Source organism: Rhinoderma darwinii, assembly GCF_050947455.1.
Source record: "Rhinoderma darwinii isolate aRhiDar2 chromosome 5 unlocalized genomic scaffold, aRhiDar2.hap1 SUPER_5_unloc_26, whole genome shotgun sequence".
In the NCBI taxonomy this organism is placed as follows: domain Eukaryota; kingdom Metazoa; phylum Chordata; class Amphibia; order Anura; family Rhinodermatidae; genus Rhinoderma; species Rhinoderma darwinii.
Genome location: NW_027461783.1, coordinates 20,443 through 34,039, shown reverse-complemented (window position 1 = coordinate 34,039; position 13,597 = coordinate 20,443). Strand labels below are relative to the sequence as shown.

Genomic DNA, 13,597 nt, shown 5'->3' with positions numbered 1-13,597 from the left:
CTCTTTGTAGGCAAGCAAGGCTTTGTTGCAACTGCAATTCTTACTTCTTCTTGAAATGTAGGGACGACAGTACATTCCATCACATCCATCTAGTGTACACAGGTAGGTCCATTGTGGCGGGCAGGCGAGCGGGCGGGCTGCTTTATTGGCTGTTTGCTGTTCCCCTACTCCACTCCACTATTTGACTGTTGTGCTGCATCAATCAATCAATCAATCAATCAATCAATCAATCAATCAATCAGTGGCTGGCTCAGGTGCAGCTCTTTAACTTACCTAAAAGGGAGGGCGGAGAGAAGACAAGGAAGGTGAATGAGGTGTTCCAATGTGAAATGCCGGAAACACAGAAACACAGACGACACACAACAAGAGGTGGCAATCTATTCATTAATTGCATTTAATCAATGAGCTCATTATCACTCATGCATTGTCCAACAGGTGTTGAAATAATGGGATTAAAAGGGGAGATCCCTTCAGAAAGACAGAAACAATAGCAAAGACAAAAAACACTTTTGGAATCTGCTTTTAGTCAACACATAAGGAAAGGGTGCACCGGTCCTGGAAATACTGCAATACCAGGTCAATGCGTGGAGTGGACAGAGCAAGCTCTATTTCCATCTCCCTGTTCTAAAAATCCATTTAATATATGGTCCCCAGATAGGGGACGTATCAGATATTAAACTGATAAGAACAGATACTACACTTGATCTTAGCCAAAAGGCCGAGAAGCGATAACCCGAACGGGCCGCGCGTTGCCCGAGCCTGCCCGATACTGCTGTTCAGCCCTTGCAGCGATTCAGCCTACTTCTAGGCAATTCCATGGGGCCCTGCAGGCTCACACACTCACAGCTACACGGGAGGTGAATAAAGGCCGGAGAGGAAGCCAGACAGGATTTGCTTCTTTTGCTTGCACCACAATGCAGTGCTGAAAGAGGAGGAATCTACATAAAAACGCCTTCCTGGCAACGCCCAAATGCCCTGCTGCCATGCAGATACACACTGGCAGCGGCAGCAAGTGCATGCCCACAGCCACCCCTTGTTCCTTCACACCTTGTATCAGCTGTAATCCAGTCCAGTCCAGTGCTGCCTGCTGAGCAGCACTGACCAACACTGCCTGGGCCCAGGCTTTTATCTCTGAGGCCCCATTATGATGTCAGAAAGCTGGCTCTGGAATCCTGAGGGCTCCACTATGACACGTGCAAAGTTCCGTCTGAACTTTATATAAGACGGTGAGGCTCAGTCAGTCACTCAGTGTTGCCTGAGAGGGCAACACTGCAACAGCCGGCCGCCAGGCTGTCTTTTTTTTGCACAGCTAGTTGCCTCCAGGAGGCCACAAGAGGGAGACAAGGGACTGCAAAATGGAAAATAGGCATCCACCAACTTTACAGACAACTTCTCCTTGCTCCTACAACCTCCATCCTTGCACAGTTTGTTATTCTTCTAGGTAACATAGTAACAAATCCAAATTGCTGCTCTCTTTGTAGGCAAGCAAGGCTTTGTTGCAACTGCAATTCTTACTTCTTCTTGAAATGTAGGGACGACAGTACATTCCATCACATCCATCTAGTGTACACAGGTAGGTCCATTGTGGCGGGCAGGCGAGCGGGCGGGCTGCTTTATTGGCTGTTTGCTGTTCCCCTACTCCACTCCACTATTTGACTGTTGTGCTGCATCAATCAATCAATCAATCAATCAATCAATCAATCAATCAATCAATCAGTGGCTGGCTCAGGTGCAGCTCTTTAACTTACCTAAAAGGGAGGGCGGAGAGAAGACAAGGAAGGTGAATGAGGTGTTCCAATGTGAAATGCCGGAAACACAGAAACACAGACGACACACAACAAGAGGTGGCAATCTATTCATTAATTGCATTTAATCAATGAGCTCATTATCACTCATGCATTGTCCAACAGGTGTTGAAATAATGGGATTAAAAGGGGAGATCCCTTCAGAAAGACAGAAACAATAGCAAAGACAAAAAACACTTTTGGAATCTGCTTTTAGTCAACACATAAGGAAAGGGTGCACCGGTCCTGGAAATACTGCAATACCAGGTCAATGCGTGGAGTGGACAGAGCAAGCTCTATTTCCATCTCCCTGTTCTAAAAATCCATTTAATATATGGTCCCCAGATAGGGGACGTATCAGATATTAAACTGATAAGAACAGATACTACACTTGATCTTAGCCAAAAGGCCGAGAAGCGATAACCCGAACGGGCCGCGCGTTGCCCGAGCCTGCCCGATACTGCTGTTCAGCCCTTGCAGCGATTCAGCCTACTTCTAGGCAATTCCATGGGGCCCTGCAGGCTCACACACTCACAGCTACACGGGAGGTGAATAAAGGCCGGAGAGGAAGCCAGACAGGATTTGCTTCTTTTGCTTGCACCACAATGCAGTGCTGAAAGAGGAGGAATCTAAATAAAAACGCCTTCCTGGCAACGCCCAAATGCCCTGCTGCCATGCAGATAAACACTGGCAGCGGCAGCAAGTGCATGCCCACAGCCACCCCTTGTTCCTTCACACCTTGTATCAGCTGTAATCCAGTCCAGTCCAGTGCTGCCTGCTGAGCAGCACTGACCAACACTGCCTGGGCCCAGGCTTTTATCTCTGAGGCCCCATTATGATGTCAGAAAGCTGGCTCTGGAATCCTGAGGGCTCCACTATGACACGTGCAAAGTTCCGTCTGAACTTTATATAAGACGGTGAGGCTCAGTCAGTCACTCAGTGTTGCCTGAGAGGGCAACACTGCAACAGCCGGCCGCCAGGCTGTCTTTTTTTTGCACAGCTAGTTGCCTCCAGGAGGCCACAAGAGGGAGACAAGGGACTGCAAAATGGAAAATAGGCATCCACCAACTTTACAGACAACTTCTCCTTGCTCCTACAACCTCCATCCTTGCACAGTTTGTTATTCTTCTAGGTAACATAGTAACAAATCCAAATTGCTGCTCTCTTTGTAGGCAAGCAAGGCTTTGTTGCAACTGCAATTCTTACTTCTTCTTGAAATGTAGGGACGACAGTACATTCCATCACATCCATCTAGTGTACACAGGTAGGTCCATTGTGGCGGGCAGGCGAGCGGGCGGGCTGCTTTATTGGCTGTTTGCTGTTCCCCTACTCCACTCCACTATTTGACTGTTGTGCTGCATCAATCAATCAATCAATCAATCAATCAATCAATCAATCAATCAGTGGCTGGCTCAGGTGCAGCTCTTTAACTTACCTAAAAGGGAGGGCGGAGAGAAGACAAGGAAGGTGAATGAGGTGTTCCAATGTGAAATGCCGGAAACACAGAAACACAGACGACACACAACAAGAGGTGGCAATCTATTCATTAATTGCATTTAATCAATGAGCTCATTATCACTCATGCATTGTCCAACAGGTGTTGAAATAATGGGATTAAAAGGGGAGATCCCTTCAGAAAGACAGAAACAATAGCAAAGACAAAAAACACTTTTGGAATCTGCTTTTAGTCAACACATAAGGAAAGGGTGCACCGGTCCTGGAAATACTGCAATACCAGGTCAATGCGTGGAGTGGACAGAGCAAGCTCTATTTCCATCTCCCTGTTCTAAAAATCCATTTAATATATGGTCCCCAGATAGGGGACGTATCAGATATTAAACTGATAAGAACAGATACTACACTTGATCTTAGCCAAAAGGCCGAGAAGCGATAACCCGAACGGGCCGCGCGTTGCCCGAGCCTGCCCGATACTGCTGTTCAGCCCTTGCAGCGATTCAGCCTACTTCTAGGCAATTCCATGGGGCCCTGCAGGCTCACACACTCACAGCTACACGGGAGGTGAATAAAGGCCGGAGAGGAAGCCAGACAGGATTTGCTTCTTTTGCTTGCACCACAATGCAGTGCTGAAAGAGGAGGAATCGACATAAAAACGCCTTCCTGGCAACGCCCAAATGCCCTGCTGCCATGCAGATAAACACTGGCAGCGGCAGCAAGTGCATGCCCACAGCCACCCCTTGTTCCTTCACACCTTGTATCAGCTGTAATCCAGTCCAGTCCAGTGCTGCCTGCTGAGCAGCACTGACCAACACTGCCTGGGCCCAGGCTTTTATCTCTGAGGCCCCATTATGATGTCAGAAAGCTGGCTCTGGAATCCTGAGGGCTCCACTATGACACGTGCAAAGTTCCGTCTGAACTTTATATAAGACGGTGAGGCTCAGTCAGTCACTCAGTGTTGCCTGAGAGGGCAACACTGCAACAGCCGGCCGCCAGGCTGTCTTTTTTTTGCACAGCTAGTTGCCTCCGGGAGGCCACAAGAGGGAGACAAGGGACTGCAAAATGGAAAATAGGCATCCACCAACTTTACAGACAACTTCTCCTTGCTCCTACAACCTCCATCCTTGCACAGTTTGTTATTCTTCTAGGTAACATAGTAACAAATCCAAATTGCTGCTCTCTTTGTAGGCAAGCAAGGCTTTGTTGCAACTGCAATTCTTACTTCTTCTTGAAATGTAGGGACGACAGTACATTCCATCACATCCATCTAGTGTACACAGGTAGGTCCATTGTGGCGGGCAGGCGAGCGGGCGGGCTGCTTTATTGGCTGTTTGCTGTTCCCCTACTCCACTCCACTATTTGACTGTTGTGCTGCATCAATCAATCAATCAATCAATCAATCAATCAATCAGTGGCTGGCTCAGGTGCAGCTCTTTAACTTACCTAAAAGGGAGGGCGGAGAGAAGACAAGGAAGGTGAATGAGGTGTTCCAATGTGAAATGCCGGAAACACAGAAACACAGACGACACACAACAAGAGGTGGCAATCTATTCATTAATTGCATTTAATCAATGAGCTCATTATCACTCATGCATTGTCCAACAGGTGTTGAAATAATGGGATTAAAAGGGGAGATCCCTTCAGAAAGACAGAAACAATAGCAAAGACAAAAAACACTTTTGGAATCTGCTTTTAGTCAACACATAAGGAAAGGGTGCACCGGTCCTGGAAATACTGCAATACCAGGTCAATGCGTGGAGTGGACAGAGCAAGCTCTATTTCCATCTCCCTGTTCTAAAAATCCATTTAATATATGGTCCCCAGATAGGGGACGTATCAGATATTAAACTGATAAGAACAGATACTACACTTGATCTTAGCCAAAAGGCCGAGAAGCGATAACCCGAACGGGCCGCGCGTTGCCCGAGCCTGCCCGATACTGCTGTTCAGCCCTTGCAGCGATTCAGCCTACTTCTAGGCAATTCCATGGGGCCCTGCAGGCTCACACACTCACAGCTACATGGGAGGTGAATAAAGGCCGGAGAGGAAGCCAGACAGGATTTGCTTCTTTTGCTTGCACCACAATGCAGTGCTGAAAGAGGAGGAATCTACATAAAAACGCCTTCCTGGCAACGCCCAAATGCCCTGCTGCCATGCAGATAAACACTGGCAGCGGCAGCAAGTGCATGCCCACAGCCACCCCTTGTTCCTTCACACCTTGTATCAGCTGTAATCCAGTCCAGTCCAGTGCTGCCTGCTGAGCAGCACTGACCAACACTGCCTGGGCCCAGGCTTTTATCTCTGAGGCCCCATTATGATGTCAGAAAGCTGGCTCTGGAATCCTGAGGGCTCCACTATGACACGTGCAAAGTTCCGTCTGAACTTTATATAAGACGGTGAGGCTCAGTCAGTCACTCAGTGTTGCCTGAGAGGGCAACACTGCAACAGCCGGCCGCCAGGCTGTCTTTTTTTTGCACAGCTAGTTGCCTCCAGGAGGCCACAAGAGGGAGACAAGGGACTGCAAAATGGAAAATAGGCATCCACCAACTTTACAGACAACTTCTCCTTGCTCCTACAACCTCCATCCTTGCACAGTTTGTTATTCTTCTAGGTAACATAGTAACAAATCCAAATTGCTGCTCTCTTTGTAGGCAAGCAAGGCTTTGTTGCAACTGCAATTCTTACTTCTTCTTGAAATGTAGGGACGATAGTACATTCCATCACATCCATCTAGTGTACACAGGTAGGTCCATTGTGGCGGGCAGGCGAGCGGGCGGGCTGCTTTATTGGCTGTTTGCTGTTCCCCTACTCCACTCCACTATTTGACTGTTGTGCTGCATCAATCAATCAATCAATCAATCAATCAATCAATCAATCAATCAATCAGTGGCTGGCTCAGGTGCAGCTCTTTAACTTACCTAAAAGGGAGGGCGGAGAGAAGACAAGGAAGGTGAATGAGGTGTTCCAATGTGAAATGCCGGAAACACAGAAACACAGACGACACACAACAAGAGGTGGCAATCTATTCATTAATTGCATTTAATCAATGAGCTCATTATCACTCATGCATTGTCCAACAGGTGTTGAAATAATGGGATTAAAAGGGGAGATCCCTTCAGAAAGACAGAAACAATAGCAAAGACAAAAAACACTTTTGGAATCTGCTTTTAGTCAACACATAAGGAAAGGGTGCACCGGTCCTGGAAATACTGCAATACCAGGTCAATGCGTGGAGTGGACAGAGCAAGCTCTATTTCCATCTCCCTGTTCTAAAAATCCATTTAATATATGGTCCCCAGATAGGGGACGTATCAGATATTAAACTGATAAGAACAGATACTACACTTGATCTTAGCCAAAAGGCCGAGAAGCGATAACCCGAACGGGCCGCGCGTTGCCCGAGCCTGCCCGATACTGCTGTTCAGCCCTTGCAGTGATTCAGCCTACTTCTAGGCAATTCCATGGGGCCCTGCAGGCTCACACACTCACAGCTACACGGGAGGTGAATAAAGGCCGGAGAGGAAGCCAGACAGGATTTGCTTCTTTTGCTTGCACCACAATGCAGTGCTGAAAGAGGAGGAATCTACATAAAAACGCCTTCCTGGCAACGCCCAAATGCCCTGCTGCCATGCAGATAAACACTGGCAGCGGCAGCAAGTGCATGCCCACAGCCACCCCTTGTTCCTTCACACCTTGTATCAGCTGTAATCCAGTCCAGTCCAGTGCTGCCTGCTGAGCAGCACTGACCAACACTGCCTGGGCCCAGGCTTTTATCTCTGAGGCCCCATTATGATGTCAGAAAGCTGGCTCTGGAATCCTGAGGGCTCCACTATGACACGTGCAAAGTTCCGTCTGAACTTTATATAAGACGGTGAGGCTCAGTCAGTCACTCAGTGTTGCCTGAGAGGGCAACACTGCAACAGCCGGCCGCCAGGCTGTCTTTTTTTTGCACAGCTAGTTGCCTCCAGGAGGCCACAAGAGGGAGACAAGGGACTGCAAAATGGAAAATAGGCATCCACCAACTTTACAGACAACTTCTCCTTGCTCCTACAACCTCCATCCTTGCACAGTTTGTTATTCTTCTAGGTAACATAGTAACAAATCCAAATTGCTGCTCTCTTTGTAGGCAAGCAAGGCTTTGTTGCAACTGCAATTCTTACTTCTTCTTGAAATGTAGGGACGACAGTACATTCCATCACATCCATCTAGTGTACACAGGTAGGTCCATTGTGGCGGGCAGGCGAGCGGGCGGGCTGCTTTATTGGCTGTTTGCTGTTCCCCTACTCCACTCCACTATTTGACTGTTGTGCTGCATCAATCAATCAATCAATCAATCAATCAATCAATCAATCAATCAGTGGCTGGCTCAGGTGCAGCTCTTTAACTTACCTAAAAGGGAGGGCGGAGAGAAGACAAGGAAGGTGAATGAGGTGTTCCAATGTGAAATGCCGGAAACACAGAAACACAGACGACACACAACAAGAGGTGGCAATCTATTCATTAATTGCATTTAATCAATGAGCTCATTATCACTCATGCATTGTCCAACAGGTGTTGAAATAATGGGATTAAAAGGGGAGATCCCTTCAGAAAGACAGAAACAATAGCAAAGACAAAAAACACTTTTGGAATCTGCTTTTAGTCAACACATAAGGAAAGGGTGCACCGGTCCTGGAAATACTGCAATACCAGGTCAATGCGTGGAGTGGACAGAGCAAGCTCTATTTCCATCTCCCTGTTCTAAAAATCCATTTAATATATGGTCCCCAGATAGGGGACGTATCAGATATTAAACTGATAAGAACAGATACTACACTTGATCTTAGCCAAAAGGCCGAGAAGCGATAACCCGAACGGGCCGCGCGTTGCCCGAGCCTGCCCGATACTGCTGTTCAGCCCTTGCAGCGATTCAGCCTACTTCTAGGCAATTCCATGGGGCCCTGCAGGCTCACACACTCACAGCTACACGGGAGGTGAATAAAGGCCGGAGAGGAAGCCAGACAGGATTTGCTTCTTTTGCTTGCACCACAATGCAGTGCTGAAAGAGGAGGAATCTACATAAAAACGCCTTCCTGGCAACGCCCAAATGCCCTGCTGCCATGCAGATAAACACTGGCAGCGGCAGCAAGTGCATGCCCACAGCCACCCCTTGTTCCTTCACACCTTGTATCAGCTGTAATCCAGTCCAGTCCAGTGCTGCCTGCTGAGCAGCACTGACCAACACTGCCTGGGCCCAGGCTTTTATCTCTGAGGCCCCATTATGATGTCAGAAAGCTGGCTCTGGAATCCTGAGGGCTCCACTATGACACGTGCAAAGTTCCGTCTGAACTTTATATAAGACGGTGAGGCTCAGTCAGTCACTCAGTGTTGCCTGAGAGGGCAACACTGCAACAGCCGGCCGCCAGGCTGTCTTTTTTTTGCACAGCTAGTTGCCTCCAGGAGGCCACAAGAGGGAGACAAGGGACTGCAAAATGGAAAATAGGCATCCACCAACTTTACAGACAACTTCTCCTTGCTCCTACAACCTCCATCCTTGCACAGTTTGTTATTCTTCTAGGTAACATAGTAACAAATCCAAATTGCTGCTCTCTTTGTAGGCAAGCAAGGCTTTGTTGCAACTGCAATTCTTACTTCTTCTTGAAATGTAGGGACGACAGTACATTCCATCACATCCATCTAGTGTACACAGGTAGGTCCATTGTGGCGGGCAGGCGAGCGGGCGGGCTGCTTTATTGGCTGTTTGCTGTTCCCCTACTCCACTCCACTATTTGACTGTTGTGCTGCATCAATCAATCAATCAATCAATCAATCAATCAATCAATCAATCAATCAATCAGTGGCTGGCTCAGGTGCAGCTCTTTAACTTACCTAAAAGGGAGGGCGGAGAGAAGACAAGGAAGGTGAATGAGGTGTTCCAATGTGAAATGCCGGAAACACAGAAACACAGACGACACACAACAAGAGGTGGCAATCTATTCATTAATTGCATTTAATCAATGAGCTCATTATCACTCATGCATTGTCCAACAGGTGTTGAAATAATGGGATTAAAAGGGGAGATCCCTTCAGAAAGACAGAAACAATAGCAAAGACAAAAAACACTTTTGGAATCTGCTTTTAGTCAACACATAAGGAAAGGGTGCACCGGTCCTGGAAATACTGCAATACCAGGTCAATGCGTGGAGTGGACAGAGCAAGCTCTATTTCCATCTCCCTGTTCTAAAAATCCATTTAATATATGGTCCCCAGATAGGGGACGTATCAGATATTAAACTGATAAGAACAGATACTACACTTGATCTTAGCCAAAAGGCCGAGAAGCGATAACCCGAACGGGCCGCGCGTTGCCCGAGCCTGCCCGATACTGCTGTTCAGCCCTTGCAGCGATTCAGCCTACTTCTAGGCAATTCCATGGGGCCCTGCAGGCTCACACACTCACAGCTACACGGGAGGTGAATAAAGGCCGGAGAGGAAGCCAGACAGGATTTGCTTCTTTTGCTTGCACCACAATGCAGTGCTGAAAGAGGAGGAATCTACATAAAAACGCCTTCCTGGCAACGCCCAAATGCCCTGCTGCCATGCAGATAAACACTGGCAGCGGCAGCAAGTGCATGCCCACAGCCACCCCTTGTTCCTTCACACCTTGTATCAGCTGTAATCCAGTCCAGTCCAGTGCTGCCTGCTGAGCAGCACTGACCAACACTGCCTGGGCCCAGGCTTTTATCTCTGAGGCCCCATTATGATGTCAGAAAGCTGGCTCTGGAATCCTGAGGGCTCCACTATGACACGTGCAAAGTTCCGTCTGAACTTTATATAAGACGGTGAGGCTCAGTCAGTCACTCAGTGTTGCCTGAGAGGGCAACACTGCAACAGCCGGCCGCCAGGCTGTCTTTTTTTTGCACAGCTAGTTGCCTCCAGGAGGCCACAAGAGGGAGACAAGGGACTGCAAAATGGAAAATAGGCATCCACCAACTTTACAGACAACTTCTCCTTGCTCCTACAACCTCCATCCTTGCACAGTTTGTTATTCTTCTAGGTAACATAGTAACAAATCCAAATTGCTGCTCTCTTTGTAGGCAAGCAAGGCTTTGTTGCAACTGCAATTCTTACTTCTTCTTGAAATGTAGGGACGACAGTACATTCCATCACATCCATCTAGTGTACACAGGTAGGTCCATTGTGGCGGGCAGGCGAGCGGGCGGGCTGCTTTATTGGCTGTTTGCTGTTCCCCTACTCCACTCCACTATTTGACTGTTGTGCTGCATCAATCAATCAATCAATCAATCAATCAATCAATCAATCAATCAATCAATCAATCAATCAATCAATCAATCAGTGGCTGGCTCAGGTGCAGCTCTTTAACTTACCTAAAAGGGAGGGCGGAGAGAAGACAAGGAAGGTGAATGAGGTGTTCCAATGTGAAATGCCGGAAACACAGAAACACAGACGACACACAACAAGAGGTGGCAATCTATTCATTAATTGCATTTAATCAATGAGCTCATTATCACTCATGCATTGTCCAACAGGTGTTGAAATAATGGGATTAAAAGGGGAGATCCCTTCAGAAAGACAGAAACAATAGCAAAGACAAAAAACACTTTTGGAATCTGCTTTTAGTCAACACATAAGGAAAGGGTGCACCGGTCCTGGAAATACTGCAATACCAGGTCAATGCGTGGAGTGGACAGAGCAAGCTCTATTTCCATCTCCCTGTTCTAAAAATCCATTTAATATATGGTCCCCAGATAGGGGACGTATCAGATATTAAACTGATAAGAACAGATACTACACTTGATCTTAGCCAAAAGGCCGAGAAGCGATAACCCGAACGGGCCGCGCGTTGCCCGAGCCTGCCCGATACTGCTGTTCAGCCCTTGCAGCGATTCAGCCTACTTCTAGGCAATTCCATGGGGCCCTGCAGGCTCACACACTCACAGCTACACGGGAGGTGAATAAAGGCCGGAGAGGAAGCCAGACAGGATTTGCTTCTTTTGCTTGCACCACAATGCAGTGCTGAAAGAGGAGGAATCTACATAAAAACGCCTTCCTGGCAACGCCCAAATGCCCTGCTGCCATGCAGATAAACACTGGCAGCGGCAGCAAGTGCATGCCCACAGCCACCCCTTGTTCCTTCACACCTTGTATCAGCTGTAATCCAGTCCAGTCCAGTGCTGCCTGCTGAGCAGCACTGACCAACACTGCCTGGGCCCAGGCTTTTATCTCTGAGGCCCCATTATGATGTCAGAAAGCTGGCTCTGGAATCCTGAGGGCTCCACTATGACACGTGCAAAGTTCCGTCTGAACTTTATATAAGACGGTGAGGCTCAGTCAGTCACTCAGTGTTGCCTGAGAGGGCAACACTGCAACAGCCGGCCGCCAGGCTGTCTTTTTTTTGCACAGCTAGTTGCCTCCAGGAGGCCACAAGAGGGAGACAAGGGACTGCAAAATGGAAAATAGGCATCCACCAACTTTACAGACAACTTCTCCTTGCTCCTACAACCTCCATCCTTGCACAGTTTGTTATTCTTCTAGGTAACATAGTAACAAATCCAAATTGCTGCTCTCTTTGTAGGCAAGCAAGGCTTTGTTGCAACTGCAATTCTTACTTCTTCTTGAAATGTAGGGACGACAGTACATTCCATCACATCCATCTAGTGTACACAGGTAGGTCCATTGTGGCGGGCAGGCGAGCGGGCGGGCTGCTTTATTGGCTGTTTGCTGTTCCCCTACTCCACTCCACTATTTGACTGTTGTGCTGCATCAATCAATCAATCAATCAATCAATCAATCAATCAATCAGTGGCTGGCTCAGGTGCAGCTCTTTAACTTACCTAAAAGGGAGGGCGGAGAGAAGACAAGGAAGGTGAATGAGGTGTTCCAATGTGAAATGCCGGAAACACAGAAACACAGACGACACACAACAAGAGGTGGCAATCTATTCATTAATTGCATTTAATCAATGAGCTCATTATCACTCATGCATTGTCCAACAGGTGTTGAAATAATGGGATTAAAAGGGGAGATCCCTTCAGAAAGACAGAAACAATAGCAAAGACAAAAAACACTTTTGGAATCTGCTTTTAGTCAACACATAAGGAAAGGGTGCACCGGTCCTGGAAATACTGCAATACCAGGTCAATGCGTGGAGTGGACAGAGCAAGCTCTATTTCCATCTCCCTGTTCTAAAAATCCATTTAATATATGGTCCCCAGATAGGGGACGTATCAGATATTAAACTGATAAGAACAGATACTACACTTGATCTTAGCCAAAAGGCCGAGAAGCGATAACCCGAACGGGCCGCGCGTTGCCCGAGCCTGCCCGATACTGCTGTTCAGCCCTTGCAGCGATTCAGCCTACTTCTAGGCAATTCCATGGGGCCCTGCAGGCTCACACACTCACAGCTACACGGGAGGTGAATAAAGGCCGGAGAGGAAGCCAGACAGGATTTGCTTCTTTTGCTTGCACCACAATGCAGTGCTGAAAGAGGAGGAATCTACATAAAAACGCCTTCCTGGCAACGCCCAAATGCCCTGCTGCCATGCAGATAAACACTGGCAGCGGCAGCAAGTGCATGCCCACAGCCACCCCTTGTTCCTTCACACCTTGTATCAGCTGTAATCCAGTCCAGTCCAGTGCTGCCTGCTGAGCAGCACTGACCAACACTGCCTGGGCCCAGGCTTTTATCTCTGAGGCCCCATTATGATGTCAGAAAGCTGGCTCTGGAATCCTGAGGGCTCCACTATGACACGTGCAAAGTTCCGTCTGAACTTTATATAAGACGGTGAGGCTCAGTCAGTCACTCAGTGTTGCCTGAGAGGGCAACACTGCAACAGCCGGCCGCCAGGCTGTCTTTTTTTTGCACAGCTAGTTGCCTCCAGGAGGCCACAAGAGGGAGACAAGGGACTGCAAAATGGAAAATAGGCATCCACCAACTTTACAGACAACTTCTCCTTGCTCCTACAACCTCCATCCTTGCACAGTTTGTTATTCTTCTAGGTAACATAGTAACAAATCCAAATTGCTGCTCTCTTTGTAGGCAAGCAAGGCTTTGTTGCAACTGCAATTCTTACTTCTTCTTGAAATGTAGGGACGACAGTACATTCCATCACATCCATCTAGTGTACACAGGTAGGTCCATTGTGGCGGGCAGGCGAGCGGGCGGGCTGCTTTATTGGCTGTTTGCTGTTCCCCTACTCCACTCCACTATTTGACTGTTGTGCTGCATCAATCAATCAATCAATCAATCAATCAATCAATCAATCAATCAATCAATCAATCAATCAGTGGCTGGCTCAGGTGCAGCTCTTTAACTTACCTAAAAGGGAGGGCGGAGAGAAGACAAGGAAGGTGAA

The 13,597-nt window shown here is 47.8% G+C and overlaps 9 non-coding genes across 9 annotated transcripts; all 9 read right to left on the bottom strand.

Annotated features, from left to right (window-relative positions):
• Positions 1 to 539: 539 nt before the first annotated feature.
• On the bottom strand, positions 540 to 730 carry LOC142688721 (U2 spliceosomal RNA). Its single transcript, XR_012857779.1, has one exon. It is a non-coding gene; the product is annotated as a U2 spliceosomal RNA (small nuclear RNA).
• A 1,284-nt stretch (positions 731 to 2,014) lies between these two features.
• On the bottom strand, positions 2,015 to 2,205 carry LOC142688709 (U2 spliceosomal RNA). The gene has a single exon (XR_012857768.1). It is a non-coding gene; the product is annotated as a U2 spliceosomal RNA (small nuclear RNA).
• Positions 2,206 to 3,485: 1,280 nt separating this feature from the next.
• On the bottom strand, positions 3,486 to 3,676 carry LOC142688697 (U2 spliceosomal RNA). The gene has a single exon (XR_012857757.1). It is a non-coding gene; the product is annotated as a U2 spliceosomal RNA (small nuclear RNA).
• Positions 3,677 to 4,948: 1,272 nt separating this feature from the next.
• Positions 4,949 to 5,139, bottom strand: LOC142688685 (U2 spliceosomal RNA). The gene has a single exon (XR_012857746.1). It is a non-coding gene; the product is annotated as a U2 spliceosomal RNA (small nuclear RNA).
• Positions 5,140 to 6,423: 1,284 nt separating this feature from the next.
• On the bottom strand, positions 6,424 to 6,614 carry LOC142688672 (U2 spliceosomal RNA). The gene has a single exon (XR_012857734.1). It is a non-coding gene; the product is annotated as a U2 spliceosomal RNA (small nuclear RNA).
• A 1,280-nt stretch (positions 6,615 to 7,894) lies between these two features.
• On the bottom strand, positions 7,895 to 8,085 carry LOC142688660 (U2 spliceosomal RNA). The gene has a single exon (XR_012857723.1). It is a non-coding gene; the product is annotated as a U2 spliceosomal RNA (small nuclear RNA).
• A 1,288-nt stretch (positions 8,086 to 9,373) lies between these two features.
• LOC142688648 (U2 spliceosomal RNA) lies at positions 9,374 to 9,564 on the bottom strand. The gene has a single exon (XR_012857712.1). It is a non-coding gene; the product is annotated as a U2 spliceosomal RNA (small nuclear RNA).
• A 1,308-nt stretch (positions 9,565 to 10,872) lies between these two features.
• Positions 10,873 to 11,063, bottom strand: LOC142688635 (U2 spliceosomal RNA). The gene has a single exon (XR_012857701.1). It is a non-coding gene; the product is annotated as a U2 spliceosomal RNA (small nuclear RNA).
• Positions 11,064 to 12,339: 1,276 nt separating this feature from the next.
• Positions 12,340 to 12,530, bottom strand: LOC142688623 (U2 spliceosomal RNA). Its single transcript, XR_012857690.1, has one exon. It is a non-coding gene; the product is annotated as a U2 spliceosomal RNA (small nuclear RNA).
• Between the last annotated feature and the right edge of the window lie 1,067 nt (positions 12,531 to 13,597).